General features: G+C 39.9%; 1 non-coding gene across 1 annotated transcript; it reads left to right on the forward strand.

The window, feature by feature from the left end:
* Positions 1–14,727: 14,727 nt before the first annotated feature.
* On the forward strand, positions 14,728–14,835 carry LOC122432190. Its single transcript, XR_006266793.1, has one exon. It is a non-coding gene; the product is annotated as a U6 spliceosomal RNA (small nuclear RNA).
* The last annotated feature ends 1,287 nt before the right edge of the window (positions 14,836–16,122 follow it).

Here is a 16,122-nt window from a genome sequence, read left to right on the forward strand (position 1 = left end):
ATAGAGAAGACTCTACACTTGGACATCACCAGATGGTCAATACTGAAATCGTATTGATCATATTCTTTGCAGACAAAGTTGGAGAAACTCTATACAGTTAGCAAAAACAATCCCTGGAGCAGACTGTGGCTCAGATCATGAACTCCTTATTGCCAAATTCAGACTTAAATTGAAGAAATTAGCGAAAACCACTAGACCATTCAGGTAAGACCTAAATCAAATTCCTTACGATTATACAGTAGAAGTCACAAATAGATTCAAGGGATTAGATCTGATAGACAGAGTGCCTGAAGAACTATGGACGGAGGTTCGAGACATTGTACAGGAGGCAGTGATCAAGATCATCCACAAGAAAAAGAAATGCAAAAAGGTAAAATGGTTCTCTGATAAGGCCTTACAAACATCTGAGAAAAGAAGAGAAGCTAAAGGCAAAGGAGAAAAGCAGAGATATACCCATCTGAATGCAGAGTTTCAAAGGATAGCAAGGAGAGATAAGAAAGTCTTCCTCAGTGATCAGCGCAAAGAAATAGAGGAAAACAATAGAATGGGAAACACTAGAGATCTCTTCAAGAAGGAACATTTCATGCAAAGATGAGCACAATAAAGGACAGAAACGGCATGGAACTAAGAGAAGCAGAAGATATTAAGAAGAGGTGGCAAGAATATACAGAAAAACTATACCAAAAAAATCTTCATGACCCAGATAACCACGATGGTGTGATCACTCACCTAGAGCCAGACATCCTGGAATGTGAAGTCAAGTTGGCCTTAGGAAGCAACACTATGAACAAAGCTAGTGGCGGTGATGGAATTCCAGTTGAGCTCTTTCAAATCCTAAAACATAGTGCTGTGAAAGTGCTGCACTCAATATGCGAGCAAATCTGGAAAACTCAGCAGTGTCCACAGGACTGGAAAAGGTCAGTTTTCATTTCAATCCCAAAGAAAGGCAATGCCAAAGAATGCTCAAACTACTGCAGAATTGCACTCATCTCACATGCTAGTAAGTAATGCTCAAAATTCTCCAAGCCAGGCTTCAACAATACTTGAACCATGAATTTTCAGATGTTCAAGCTGGATGCACAAAAGGCAGAGGAACCAGAGATCAAACTGCCAACATCTGTTGGATCATTGAAAAAGCAAAAGTTTTCCAGAAAACCACATACTTCTGCTTTACTGATTACGCCAAAGCCTTTGACTGTGTGGATCACAACAAACTGTGGAAAATTCTTAGAGAGATGGGAATACTAGACCACCTGACCTGCCTCCTGAGAAATCTCTATGCAGGTCAAGAGGCAACTGTTAGAATTAGACATGGAACAACAGACTGGTTCCAAACAGGGAAAGGAGTACAGCAAGGCTCTATATTGTCACCCTGCTTATTTAACTTGTATGCACAGTACATCTTGCGAAATGCCAGGCTGGATGAAGCACAAGGTGGAATCAAGATTGCTGGGATAATATCAGTAACCTCAGATACGCAGATGATACCACCCTTATAGAAAGTGAAGAACTAAAGAGCCTCTTGATGAAAGTGAAAGAGAGAGTGAAAATGTTAGCTTGAAATTCAACATTCAGAAAACTAAGATCATGGTGTCCAGTCCCATCACTTCATGGCAAATAGATGGGAAAACAATGGAAACAGTAAGAGACTTTATTGGGAGGGGCTCCAAAATCACTGCAACCATGAAATTAAAAGAAGCTTGCTCCTTGGAAAAAAAGCTATGATCAACCTAGATAGCATATTAAAAAGCAGAGATATTACTTTGCCAACAAAGGTCCATCTAGTCAAAAAACTACTGGTTTTTCCAGTAGTCATATATGGATGTGAGAGTTGTACTATAAAGAAAGCTGAACACTGAAGAATTGATGCTTTTGAACTGTGGTGTTGCAGAAGACTCTTGAGAGTCCCTTGGACTGCAAGGAGATTCAAGCTGTCAATCCTAAAGGAGATCAGTCCTGAATTTTCATTGGAAGGACTGATGCTGAAGCTGAAATTCCAATATTTTGGCCACCTGATGTGAAGAACCAACTCATTGGAAAAGACCCTGATGCTGGGAAAGATTGAAGGTGGAAGGAGAAGGCAATAACAGAGGATGAGATGGTTGGATGGCATCACCGATGCGATGGACATGAATTTGAGTAGGCTCCAGGAGTTGGTGATGGACAGGGAAGCCTGGCGTGCTGCAGTCCATGGGGTCGCAAAGAGTTGGACACAACTGAGCGACTGAACCGAACTGATTGCCCGCACATAATTGCTTCTGTATTGATCTAAGAAAGTGGGGTTATTTTTCATTCAGAACTGTATAGTTTGATTGTATTTATGATGCATGTCATTAGATAAGTGTTTTACCAAACAAATGAGACAGTAAGTAAGATGCAACAGACACTGGTTTATGGTAAATTCACACTCACTTCATGTATTGGGTGAACTGTTGCAAGCATCTTCAAACCAGTTTCCCTGCTTCCCTCTCACCTCCATAGCATCATCTGTGATATACATCTTACAGAATATAATATGAGATTATCTAGAATATAATATATTGACAGTCCTTGGAAAGCAAGGAAATAAACCAGTCTAGATCAAACCATCTAGAATGTAAATCTCATTATATCACTCCCTTGCTTATAACTGTTGAATGTTACTTTAAAACTTAGAATGAAATACCAACTCATCAACATGGTAGACAGACAGGTGCTTAAAAGTCTAGCTCCAAACCTACCAGCCTGATGCTTCTTACCTCACACCAGATTGTCTCTTCTCCAACAACATTTGATGATTTCTTTCTCAGCAAGACAGCCTGTTACTTCACAAATAATACTCTTGTGCCTTTTCTCTGCCTCACAATCTCTTAGTTATACTTCAAGACCCAGTATACAGGCCCCACCTCCTGAAAATCTTTAAGACCTTTCCAGGTAGAGTGAAACATGCCTTTCTTTCATTAGAGCACTGATCACACTGAAATCTAGTTGTTGTTCAGTCATGAAGTCATGTCTGACTCTTTGCCACCCCACGGCCTGCAGCATGCCAGGCTTCTCTGTTCTTCACTATCTCTCAGAGTTTGCTGAAACTCATGTCTGTTGAGTCTATGATGCCGTCCAATCATCTCATCTCCTATTACCCCTTCTCCTCCTGCCTTCAATCTTTCCCAGCAACAGGGTCTTTTCCAGTGAGTCAGCTTCTCACATCAGGTGGCCAAAGCACTGGAGCTTCAGCTTCATCATCAGTCCTTCCAATGAATATTCAGGGTTTATTTCTTTTAGGATTGGCTGGTTTGATTTCCTTGCTATCCAAGGACTCTCAAGAGTCTTCTCCAGCACCACAATTCTAGTTATCTGGCCCCTTATCACGTCTACCTTACTGGACTGTGAGTTCTTCAAATCAGAAGACTATGTCTTATTCTTACTTATCACCCCAGTAGTTGGCACAGTACCCGGCAAAATAATGAGTCTATAAAAATACTCATCAAATGAACATTTACTCTGTTCAAAGCACCAGGCTAAGTGCTATGAGGAATGCAAAGGTAGATTATTCAAAGTCTATTCTTTGATGGCATCCAGCTGGAATGAATTACATCTATGGTTCTTGTGTTTTCCACTTGGTCACTCTTTAGCACTCCTTGAGAATCTTTATTAATTGTCCTCTGTTATACATTCATTAGGCAAAGCACTGCATGTGTTCCTTCCAACACAAAACCACACCTTTATGCTGACTGATTTTTCTCCATACGACTTTTTCTGAAGCATATATATTCTCAGTTGAAACAAAATTAAATGTCCACACTGATCAAAAGCTGACAAAACATCTGAGGTGGGTTTTTGGTACATATGAATGACAAGATATGTCAAATGGGCATTTCTGACTTATCCAGGTGGTTATCACAGGATTATACTTTTTAACCTAGGAATGCATCCTATAGACTCTATAGTAAAGATGCCACTAGAAAAGTCTGAAGTATTAAGAACAAAGAAACAAGAAGATTGAGGAAGGCTGCACAGAGAAGAAAATGTCTGACCCTGATAGGAAAATGGAACTTACTTTTAAATCCTATAAATAATTCATACATTTTATTTGAGTCACTTTTTGGAATACCAATAAGGTAATTATCAAAGAGTATTTCACCTGGAGCAATCTGGTAACTAAATGCATGCAAAACAAATGGAGAGTCAACCCAGAGATACAATTAAATAGCACGTCAAAGAATCTTTTGAGCAGCTCAGGGTTGGTCACAAAGGGTTTTATCTTAGAGCTGAGTTCTGCATTTGGTAAGATAAAAATCACACAAGCATGATTCCAATTGAGGGCAATAAAGATGATCAATAAAAAATGTTTTCAGAGAAGAAAACATTTCCTCCCCCAAACCCATAACCAGTCCAATCATGAGCAAAACATCAAAGTCACACTAAAGTGAGGGGCATTCTACCTAACCAGTACTCCTCAACCTGTCAATGTCATCAAAAACAAGGGAAGTCAGAGAAACTGCCACATAGCAGAGGAGACTAAGGAGACATGATGCCTAAATCTAACATGGGATCCTGGGACAGAACAAGGATCTTAGGCAAAACCTAGTGAAATCCAACTAAAGTGCAGAGCTAGGTTAATAGTAATTAATGGCTAACAGTAATGTACCGATGTTGGTTTCTTAGTTGTGACAAGTGTACCAATGATGTAAGATGTTAACAACCAGGGAAACCAGATGAAGAGTTTATAGGAACTCTCTGTGTCATTTTTGCAACATCTCTGTAAATCTAAAACTATTGTAAAAAAATTTTTAAGTTTGTTAAAAAAAATAACCAACTGCCACAAGCCTTATTGAAATTGACTCAGTTAGATAATCAACTTCCAGGAGACAGCTTTGCAAGGGACGTAAGGCAAGCAGACAAAGGTTGCCAAATCTGTTTTATGTAGAAGAAAGTGCAGGCTCCTAGAGTTTTAAGGTCAATCAACTATTAAAGTCCCAGGTTGGGTTTGAACTTGTGATTTTTGGCTAGCCCATTAATATTTACCTCCCTTGCAAGACGGGCAGGCAGCTTACATACCTATATCTTTTTGAATCCTCACAGTGACAGCAGACACTGTACAACCCATTTTGCAGACTAAAGAGGCTCAAAGAGGCCAAACATCTTGCTTACCGTCATATTATTAGGACTTGTTAAAGGCAAATTTTGTGCACAGGTTGTCTATCTCCTGAGTCCTTTCCTGTTGCCTCCCTTCCTCCAGGCTGCGTCCCAGGGAATATAAACATAAATGCTCTGGAAACTGCCACCCCACTCTAGGCTGCTTCCAACACCAATGCCTGAGAGCCAGCTAAACACACATACGGGAAAGGGTCTCTCTCCACTTGCTAGGACTGAAAAAGCAGCTCCTCAATTGGGCAAGGGGTACTTGAGCAGCCTTCCCAGGCACCAGGATCTGCTCCTCCTGTGAGCTCTCGTGTTCTTTCTAGCTCTTTGGGGGCTGCCCTGGGGAGCGCTCAGCCTGCCTTTTGGCAGCCCCACAGCCTCCTCCTCTCTGCAGCAGAGCGCTTTCTATCAGGGGTGTCCACGGCAGGAGCCAGAGAGGCGTGCTGTAATGCAATGCGATAATAGTGTATCAAATTCAAAACGCCATTTCTGCCAAAAGGAATTTAATTAAGCACAAAAGTGGGTTACTGCAATGAAATGCACATGTGTTCTTTAAAGTCATGCGTGCCTTTGGGTATTTGGAAAATACCCTAAATGCATGTTATTACAGGAATCTTGTTATCAGCCAGAAGGAAGGCTTTAGATCCCAGGTATATCGTTTGACATATGTGAGCATCTTGAAACCTTGGTGTTAATGTGTCAGTTTATCTGCATTGGATAAACTGTATTTTGTGCCCAGGCCAAAAACATAATCTTTTGTGTCACTAATCAAGATACAATGGACTTTTCTAGTTTAAAGTTTCAGCTTTGCTATCAAATCCAGACCAAGCTTTCTTTCCAAAGATCTAGACAGCTAAGAAAGTTACTATTATTTTCCCTTTTAATAAGAATATTAACTGGCTTTGAACGGAAGCATTTATCATAGATTCATAAAAAAAAACATAAACTGTCTCATCCATAGGGTTATTAAAGGGCCATCTAACTCAGTCCCTTCTTTTAGTAAGTGAGGAAATTGAGACTACAAGGGTAACTAACCCAGGATGGCACAGGAGGTCGCTGGCGCGGCTGAGCCCATATCTGAGGCTGGTGGAACATAGCTCACAAAAATATTCTATTTGGATCCAGGTGATCCATTAGATTACTATGTGTGCTCAGTTGCTCAGTCATGTCTGACTCTTTGCGGCTCCATGGACTGTAGTCCACCAGGCTCCTCTGTACATGGAATTTTCCAGGCAAGAATATTGGAATGGGTTACCATTTCCTTCTCCAGGGGATCTTCCCGACCCAGGGATCAAACTCATGTCTCTTGCATTGGCAGACACATTCTTTACCACTGTGCCACCTGAGAAGGCCCCTGGATTACTATATATGTGATCAAGTCTTTTTTAAAAGTCACACATCCAGTGGAGAATGAATAACATGAGTCGGGCTGGAGCGGGAGGGCTTCCCTAGTGGCTCAGTGGTAAAGATTCCGCCTGCCAATGCAGGAGACCCGGTTCAATCCCTGGAAGACTGATCGGGAAGATCTCCTGGAGAAGGAAATGGCAGCCCACTCCAGTATTCTTGCCTGGAAAATTCCATGGACAGAGGAGCCTGGCAGGCTACAGTCCATGGGGTCACAGAACAGGCTGACATGACTTAGCAATTAAACAACAAGCTGAGGGGTCGAAGAGGGAACATGGAATGCACACCAAGTGAGGAACATTTTAATTTAAAAGGAAGGAAGAAATTATATTCTCCAAAAATTGCAGTGTCATAAAAGACAACAAAAGGCTGAGCAACTGTTTCAGATGAAAGGAGATAACTAAATGCATGACTAGAGAGAACTATCCTAGAGGAGGAAGTGCTAAAAAGGACATTATTGGGTTAACTGATAATTGAAATATAGACCATAAACTAGCTAAAAGTTTGTGTCACAGTTAAACTTATTAAGATTGATAACTATACTGTGCTCACAGAAGAGAATATCCTTATTCCTAGGAAATGGACAGTGAAGTTTTTGAGGGTAAATAAAAATGACATGCAGCTAACTCTCAATTTGATCAGAAAAAATTTATATAGACAAATAGATGAAACAATTAAGGCAAAATGTCAACAACAGATAAACTTGGAAATAGGCTATAGGAGTGTTCTTTGCTCTATTTTTATAAGTTTGAAATTGTTCCAAATAAAAAGTTAAAAAAAAAAAAGTTAAGCCATGCAAATGATTACCACCAGCACCACAAAATTATAACCACTCTTCATTCAAGAGCAAAAGAGGGCATTTTAAGAACATCTCTAAAAATATAGAGTCATGACATCCCTCATGCATATTTACTACAAAACCAAAATCTCAATAAATGAAAGCAATGAGCAGGGTCACCTCAGAAGTCCTCCATGCTTGGTGTTTATGTCTGGATTTGGGGCTGGCACTACCCCTTCTGGGACTGCTGCCATTTACCCATTTTGTTATGATCTTTCATAGTGAAAAAATAATAATAACTTTCTATTATCCTAAAAATTACAATGAGAAAATTGATACCTACTGATTGCAGCAAAATAATTAACCCACATGTTTTCTCTTTATAAAACAAAAAGCTAAAGGTTACATTTCTGGAAGTGAACAGGAAAACGATCACATCAGGCCATGCTGAGGGTCCTGGTTCTAAGGAGACAAGACAATAACCACTTCCTTGGAGGCTTGAACAATCAGCTTCATGACAGAGCTTCATCTACAGTCATTATTTACACTTGCCCAGAATAGCAACAGCAATGCCTGCTCATCCCAGTGGAAAGCAAAGCCTCTGCTCTGAATTTGTCATCTGATTCTGGGCAGTGCCTGTCAGTTGTCTGCTTCATGAGTATGTGCCAGCACTGACTGTCCACATAAACCACGCAGCATTGATGTTCCCCAAAGATAAAAACAAACCCTGGCCACCACTCAGTATTCTTGGTACTTAGAGAATGTTTTCTGTTAACAGCAGGGGAGCTTTACTAAGTCATTCACAGATAAATTTATACCCAGGTATGTGTTCCATTCTGGAAAAGAAACTAAGTCCCAAGGTTGGGTCCTGCCCTCAGGAAGCCTGTAATGGCATTGGGATCACACAGAACACCAAAGGCAACTACAACAGCTATCCTGGCCACAGGCCATATGGGCCAGATGTTCTATGCACAAAAAAAAAAAAAAAAAAAAAAAGAGTTATAAATGCAGGAACCCTGGTGCAGAAGGCACGAGCATAGCAATGTTTCTATCCACTGTTTAGTCACAATGACTAGCTCGCCTAATCAAGCCAAATGTGACATGGTCTCTTGTCTCCTGGTCTTTGTACACACTGCTCCTTCTGCCCAGAACATTCTCTTCCACCCCACCCTCACCACCCAACATCCTGCCTTCCCACCACCACACCACCTCTTTCTTCGGTTAACTCCTACAGCTTCTAGCTTGGGTGTTATCACCCTTGAAAAGCTTTCTTGACCCCTTCCTTCTTGGCCTGGGCCCTTCCTGAATTCTCCCATTATAGCCTTCATCATGTTGCAAGGGGTACTCTAGAGGGAGACTGGGTTCAAATTCTGGGTCCCTCACCTACTAGTTTTGAACCTAAGTCAAGTTCGGTTCAGTCACTCAGTCGTGTCTGACTCTTTGCAACCCATAGACTGCAGCATGCTAGGCTTCCCTATCCATCACCAACTCCCGGTGATCACCAACACCCATCACCAACACCCATCAAACTCATGTCCATTGAGTCGGTGATACCATCCAACCATCTCATCCTCTGTCATTCCCTTCTCCTCACGTGCATAACCCCTCTGTATCTCCTGTGGTTTATTATCTCATTTAAGCTCAAGCCAATTCTCTTAGTGTCTTCACAGGTGAGGAAACTTGAGTCTCACAGAGGCTTCATAACTCACCCAATGTGACACACCTGGGGAATGGAGATCCAAAGCCAAGCCTAGAGGATATTGAAGACATCAGTTTTAAGCATCATCATGAACTTTCTTAGGGGCTCCCCTGGTGGTTCAGACAGTAAAGAGTCTGCCTGCAGTACGGGAGACCAGGGTTCGACCCCTGGGTTGGGAAGATCCCCTGGAGAAGGAAATAGCAACCCCCTCCAGTATTCTTGCCTGGAAAATCCCATGGGTTGAGGAGCCTGGCAGGCTACCATCCATGGGGTTGCAAAGAGTCAGACACGACTGAGCGAGTTCAGTCACTCATGAACTTTCTTAATCAAGTGATACCAGAATTTCTGCTACTATGGGGAGGAGTCTTGGCAAAAGGAATTGGAACTGGTCAGGCAGAAGAGCCAAGAGGTTGTGAGCTAAGACCCCCGGCCCTGAGACTGTCTTCCAGGGAGGGAACCTCCAGGTGACAACTATTAGAAACTATTTGAGAGCCATTAGTTTAGTTTTAATATCACATTTAGTGACACAGTTCAATTTTTGTATGTTTATATTTTCATTTTCATTAACATAGAAATGCATGGAAAAGACTGAAATAGAAGGCAGTGAAACAAAGAGTTTAAAATCATGGCTTTTGAAATCAGAGCTGATCCAGCCCCTTTATAACTGTGTGACCTTGGAAAAGAAAACTTAGGAACTCAAGTGTTCTCTAACTAGAGTTAAGCTAAGTATTCCAAGTCAAACAGGGGTGTCAGTTAGATATCAAAGAAGGGGGAAGAGAGTAGTGCAAGGCCAAGAGGGTAGTGTGTATAAAGACAGTCTGTCCTGTCTGGTAACATCTCTAAATGGTGCTAGGAGAACCCCGCTGCTATTTGTCATGATGCATCCACTTCGACTTCACAGCTGACCCAAAATCCTTCGCTGGTAAACATGTTGCTGTAATTTCATCTCAGCTGTTTGTTCAGAGGTTTTGAGTGCTAAATTTTGATTTTGAGGTTAAATTATCCTTTAAAAATAGTTTCAAGATGCCTTAACTTGTGCTGCAACTAAAAGGGAATCGCTATTTTTGTGTTGTCAGTGTCTCCAGTTAAACACTAGTATCTTCTTTTGAAAGATTTCCTTTCATCAATAATACATCTCCAGAAATCTATACTTTAACCATACTTATTTTCTATAGTTCTAGAATTACTGTTAAAATTCATCACTAATAGAAGGGAATGCATATGGTTTAATATATAATCTCATTTTCTGAAAACTGGTTCATAGATTCTAAGGACCAGCACATGATCAGTACGTGATCAGTAATGGTAATAAGAGAGGTTGCATGAGGGAGGGAATCTAAGGTGAGGTTTCTGGGAATGGAATCACATGGTGGGCTTGGACCAGTGGGTGAACACTGCTGGGAGGGAAGTTTGGGGATATACCAGATGCCTTTGGCAGGCAGAATTCAGACTATGAGTCCCTGCTTGATTTCGATGGCATGGGCCAGGCTCCTGCATGTTATGGGAACCTTTAATTAGTTGGCATTTTCCACTAAGACTGTGTTAGTGCCTTTAATAAAAGTTACTTATTACTCCTGGGCAGGTGGGTGAGATGGGGTAGCTTGAGAAGTACTGAGTCCATCTATTTTCCAATAGCATCAACTGAGTAAATTAAATTACATGAGTAAAAAAAATTTCATTTCTTCATAATTACCCATATTTTAGCACCAATATGAGTATGGGATATACAATTATAAAGTATAAAAACATTTCATTTTAATTATAATTGTAATATTGGAAAAATTACAGAAACATTTTAATATGTGACATATTTAATTATTAGGTATCTAGGCAGTATCACTGATGTTGCTGGCACAACTCTTTTTCTATCATTAAATACATACATCTGTGCTCAACTTTATCATCCATTTTCTACACTGAGTTGCCCCAAAGAGGAAAAGTCTTATCATGATCAATATCTATAGTTTGAGGTATCTGTCAGGCGACCACTGACTTCAGTTCACACTTGAAATTAGTTGTCTTCTTTGTCCACAGCTCAGCAGCCCTGGACTATGACTGCCTGGTTCTAAGAGCTGTCACGCTAAGAACCTCTCCAAGAGAAGGCGTTGAATGCCACATGGCCTACATTTTGAGTCAGATCCACTCAGATATAGTTTTGAATTTGACAATAATTTCCAATCATATCCATATGACAAATTGGGGAGAAGAAAATCAATTTTATTCATATAAATAATATTAGATTAATAGTTTGTTTATAGCTTTTGTCCTCCCTCATCATGAACTGTTGGGACACAACACTTGCACTAAATGAAATGGCAAATTTAAATTCTCAAGACTATTTGCTTTTTTATTGTAAAATCAGTAACAACAGTGGAAGAAACCAAAGAAGAAAAATCATCTCTAATTCTAACACTGAATCAAAATATTTATTTTCATCCTAACCCCACTCCTAGCTTTGGTTTACATGATTGCAATCATAGAACACATAAATTTTTATAATCTGCTGTTTCACTTCACACTCAATTGCAAATATTCTCAATGTTGATATGTAATTTTTATTTTTTATCTCATTTTTTGGTACAAAATTTAGGCTTTTTCTTTTTTTTTCTGACTGCATATTTCATCAAATACTGTAACTTTCTTAGTCAATTCTCTAGTAATTTGAACACTTAATTTGTTTCCAGTTCTGTGTTATTTAAAAAAAAAAAAAAACTACAGTAAGTTAACATGTAGTATAGTTTTTCCTTGAAATAAATGCCCAGAACTGAGATTTTTTAGATAAATGTGAGAACGTTTTTTGGCTTTTACTCAAACCATTTATTAGCAGCTTGGATGAGCCCCTGGTGGAAATCTTTGCCAGTTCTCCCCTCCTCAGTCTGACACATGACTTCTCTGAGCTCTTTAAGTCCTCTTGGCTCTCTAGCTCCCCTTCCACTCCCAGACCCAACAAATGAAGGATGCTAACCGGCATTTTAACATTTGGCTAAGCAAATCCCAGGCAACTTCACACTTCATTACTTTATCTCCACTCTCCTTTCTTTCTAAAGAAATGCCATTTCTTGTAACGAATGAGGTGTGTATAATCCTCAGTTGTTTGGGTGCACTTTTAGAAATTCACAACTATGGCAACGTACGTAGCAAGTTATCTGAACTACAGAAGGTGACTGACACACCCATGGGCCTAATTCTACTGCAAACACAGTGAACAGGGTTTGGTGAGGAACAAAGCAGCCAAAATATGGGGAAGTACTTTCTAAACAGCAAAGGAACACGCAGAAAGTATAACTACAATCACCCCTAAATTTACCTTTACATGCGTGGCACAAGGAGAAATACAAGTGTGTGTGTGTGTGTGTGTAATCCCAGCTCCATTTCCTGGCACAGAGCTCCTGAAACACTAGGAACTTACTGAGGACAGGACTGATAGGAGTGTCTTCCGTTATTCATAACAAGCCATTTTAGACTACACCTATGTTTATGCTAATGAGGTGATTCTCCAGAGGACCCTAGATATCTAGAGGACACCAGCTAGTTGGTGGAAAGACCAAGCCATGCTCAGAGCGCTGGAATATGTATCCCTTACCCTTAGCCACCAGGAGGGAAAAGGGTCTAGAGATTAAGTTCATTCACCAGTGGTCAATAATTTAATCAGTTGGGCCTACATAACGAAACTTTCATAAAAACTCTTAAAAATAGGTTCAGAGAATTTCTGGGTTGATTAATTACGTGGAGGTGCTGGGAGGTGGGTATACCTGGAGAGGGCATGGTATCTCTGTACCTCGTCCCCCATACCTCTTTCACTTAGCTGCTCCTAAATTTTATTATTGATGCTAACCCAAGACTAGTTAAGTAAACAGCTTTCCTGAGTTCTGTGAGTCATTCTGGCAATTTATCAAGTCTGAAGGAAGGTTGTGGAAACCCCCAAATTTGTAGTTGGCCAATCAGAAATGTGGGTAACCTCGAAAATTCATTTTCACCTGGTGTCTGAAGTAGAGGCAGTCTTGAGGGACTAAGCCCTTTAACTAATGGAATCTGATACTAACTCAGGTAGATAGTTTCATAATTGAATTAAATTTTCGGACATTCAATTGGTGTCTGGATAACTGCAGAAATGATGTTGGAAGAGACACCACATATTTGGTGTTGAGGGAAAACACTTCTCAACATGACTCATCTGGTGATCCTGTTAAGATGGAGATTCTGATTTGAGAGCAAATTACTCCTCACAGTGTGGTCCACGGATCAGCAACATTGGCATCACTTGGGAACTTAGAAATGCAGAATCTCAGACTCCATCCCAGACCTACTCAGCCAGATTCTGCATTTTAACAAGATCCTACAGTGGGTCATATACACAGTAAAGTTTGACAAGAACTGGTATAAGTCTCAGTTTTCTTGTTCCTAAAAGCTTTGCAGCCACATACAATACACACTCAGTGAGTGGAAGCTACTATAGGCTTTCCTCTGGGTTCAGAGCTTGGATTTTAAAAAGCATTCCTTATAAGTAAGCAAAAAGTAACTTGTCTGATCTTACTGTATGTCCCATGGAAATTTACTTCATGTTTTTATAACTTAGTTTATCTTTTCTAATAAAACAAAGTAAACAGTAACTATCTCATAAGATTATTGTAAGGTTTTATAAGAAAACATAATTATAGTTGCTAACACTTAAGGAGCACAATGAGCCAGGCTCTGTGCATAGCTCTTTATGTGGATTCATTCATTTGATGCATATTTACTGAATACCTACATTGTTACTGGGCACTGTTTGCTGGGGTCTGGAATAATGTTATAATAGTTGACATTCTTGAACATTTCCTACGTGCCAGGAACTTTTCAAAACAATTTATTTCTTTTTTAAAATTCTTTTTTAAAATCTTTATTGAGGTGTAATTAATATACAAAAAACTGCACCTCATTAATGTATACAACTTGTGAATTTGGACTTATGTATCCATCCAGGTTGGGCTTCCTGAAGGAGGGCATGGCAATCCACTCCAATATTCTTGGCTGGAGAATCCCATGGACAGAGGAACCTGGCAGGTTCTAGTCCATAGGTTGGAAACAGTCAGATAGGACTGAAGCGACTTAGCATACACACATGCATACACCCATGTTATCAACACCACCATACAGGTAGTAAACATATCCATCATCTGCAAAAGTTTCCCTGTGTCCGTCTGTTAGATAAACACATTATTTTTCAACAGTTCACATTTCTAAACAGGTTAAATCTTCACAATAGTCATCTAACTTTCTTCAGTCTTCACAATAATCCAATGAAGATCATCCAAATGGGGAAACTGACTAGCCCAAAGTTACAGTATGGTGCATGGAGTAAATGGTAAATGGTAAATGCTAGTAAATGGAGAACTCCAAAGATCACACTCCAACCTAGTGAGGTATGCTGTGTGATGTATGAGGTTAAATTGTATGAAATCACCAACATTCCACCATTATCAATTCTTGCAAACAGTAATTTTGTATGCAGTGGCCACAAGATTGTAAATTCTTATCTTCCCTTTGCTTCTTTTTTTTGAAATGACAATGTGTGTCCTTAATCTTTGCCTTAGGACCCAGGATCCACTGAAGGTTACGAAACCAACAGAAAGACAGGAACTGGGTTGTCTCCATTAGATAGCCTGTATTTCACTTCAAGCCCTTGTTGAGACTCAGTAAAGGTTTTTACTCTAGTCATTAAAACATTAAAAATAACACAATTCTAGTGCTCACTTCGGCAGCACATACACTAAAACTTGGAACGATACTGAGAAGATTAGTATGGCCCCTGGACAAGGATGATATGCAAATTCCAGAAGTGTTCCATATTTTTAACCAACACAACACTGTAAATTATCCTCCAGTTAAAAAAAAAAACGCAATTCTAAATAGCAAAATAGGATATGTTCATCACTTTGGCAGAGAGAAGAAGAAAGGAAAAATAAAAGTCTGGTGTCCACTGAGAATATATTTGATCTTTTTCCTCTCTGAATTCAGAAAGAGCTTCAGCATTTGCTGTGTACAAAGTGCCAAAATGAGCTGATAGGGTAGATGTTTCAAGACATAATGAAGACAAACATGAGTTCAGAACCAAAGCCGTCACCTGAGAGTACAGCTAATATTATCAGTGTAAGTATTTTTTATTTGTAGTGTACACAGGGTGGGGGGACATAAGCTGCTTTAATAGCTTCCCTTTGAATAACAGGAATGACTTCTACTAAATGTAACTCTGAAAGATTAGAGAAGAGTCATAAAAAATAATTTTAACAGCCATGATCCTCTGTCCTCCCACTTAAATAAACTCTGTCTCTTCTATTATTGTATTATACCATAGGCTACAGGGCTAGGAAACTCCCACTATTTCCAGACTCACTCATGCATAGAATGTTTGTGATTGACGGACAAGTGAGGCTGAAATGTGCAAATGGAGATGAAACATTCTAAGATTATACATCTCCCAGGTAAGGTTGGCATTCTTCCAGCATCTTAAGCTTGGCCAAGTTCTGCAGGGATGAGTATTCAAGGAAAGATATTTGTTCTCAACCAGAGCCTGGAATAACTCCTCCCCTTCCTGAACCTCTAAATACGCCCCCTCAAAACTTGCTCTTTTGCGATCTATACTCATTTAGTCAACAAACAGCAACAGAACCTGGAAAATCCACTCTTATCCAGGCCCTGAGAAAACATACAGTTAGTTGAGAAGAGGTCCAAGATCAGAGGAACTTAGAGTCTAAGACAGTGATTCTCAACTCTGAATGCATGTTAAAATTACCTAAAGCTTTACAAAATTCCTAATGGGTCCCACTGCTAACTAATTAAATTATAATCAGTGGGGTAAAGACCAAAGAGGAGCCAAAGTTGAGAATGACTAGGAAAGAGACAGACAAATATATCACTGTCATACACTGCTATTGTGGAAAGTGTAAGATCTATTAGACCCTAAAGGAAAGATCCCACCCCAACTTTGAGGGAGTTACAGGTTGGCTGAAAGGAACCTGACATCTTGTATTATACTTGAAGAGAAAAGGAGATAACAGAGAAGGCAGGGTAAGGAATGAGGGTTGAGGGAGCAGTGTGAGCAAAATGAAAGGCAATATTAAATTCTCCAGAAATGCAAGTT

This window comes from Cervus canadensis, chromosome 30 (genome assembly GCF_019320065.1).
Source record: "Cervus canadensis isolate Bull #8, Minnesota chromosome 30, ASM1932006v1, whole genome shotgun sequence".
Classification (NCBI taxonomy): domain Eukaryota; kingdom Metazoa; phylum Chordata; class Mammalia; order Artiodactyla; family Cervidae; genus Cervus; species Cervus canadensis.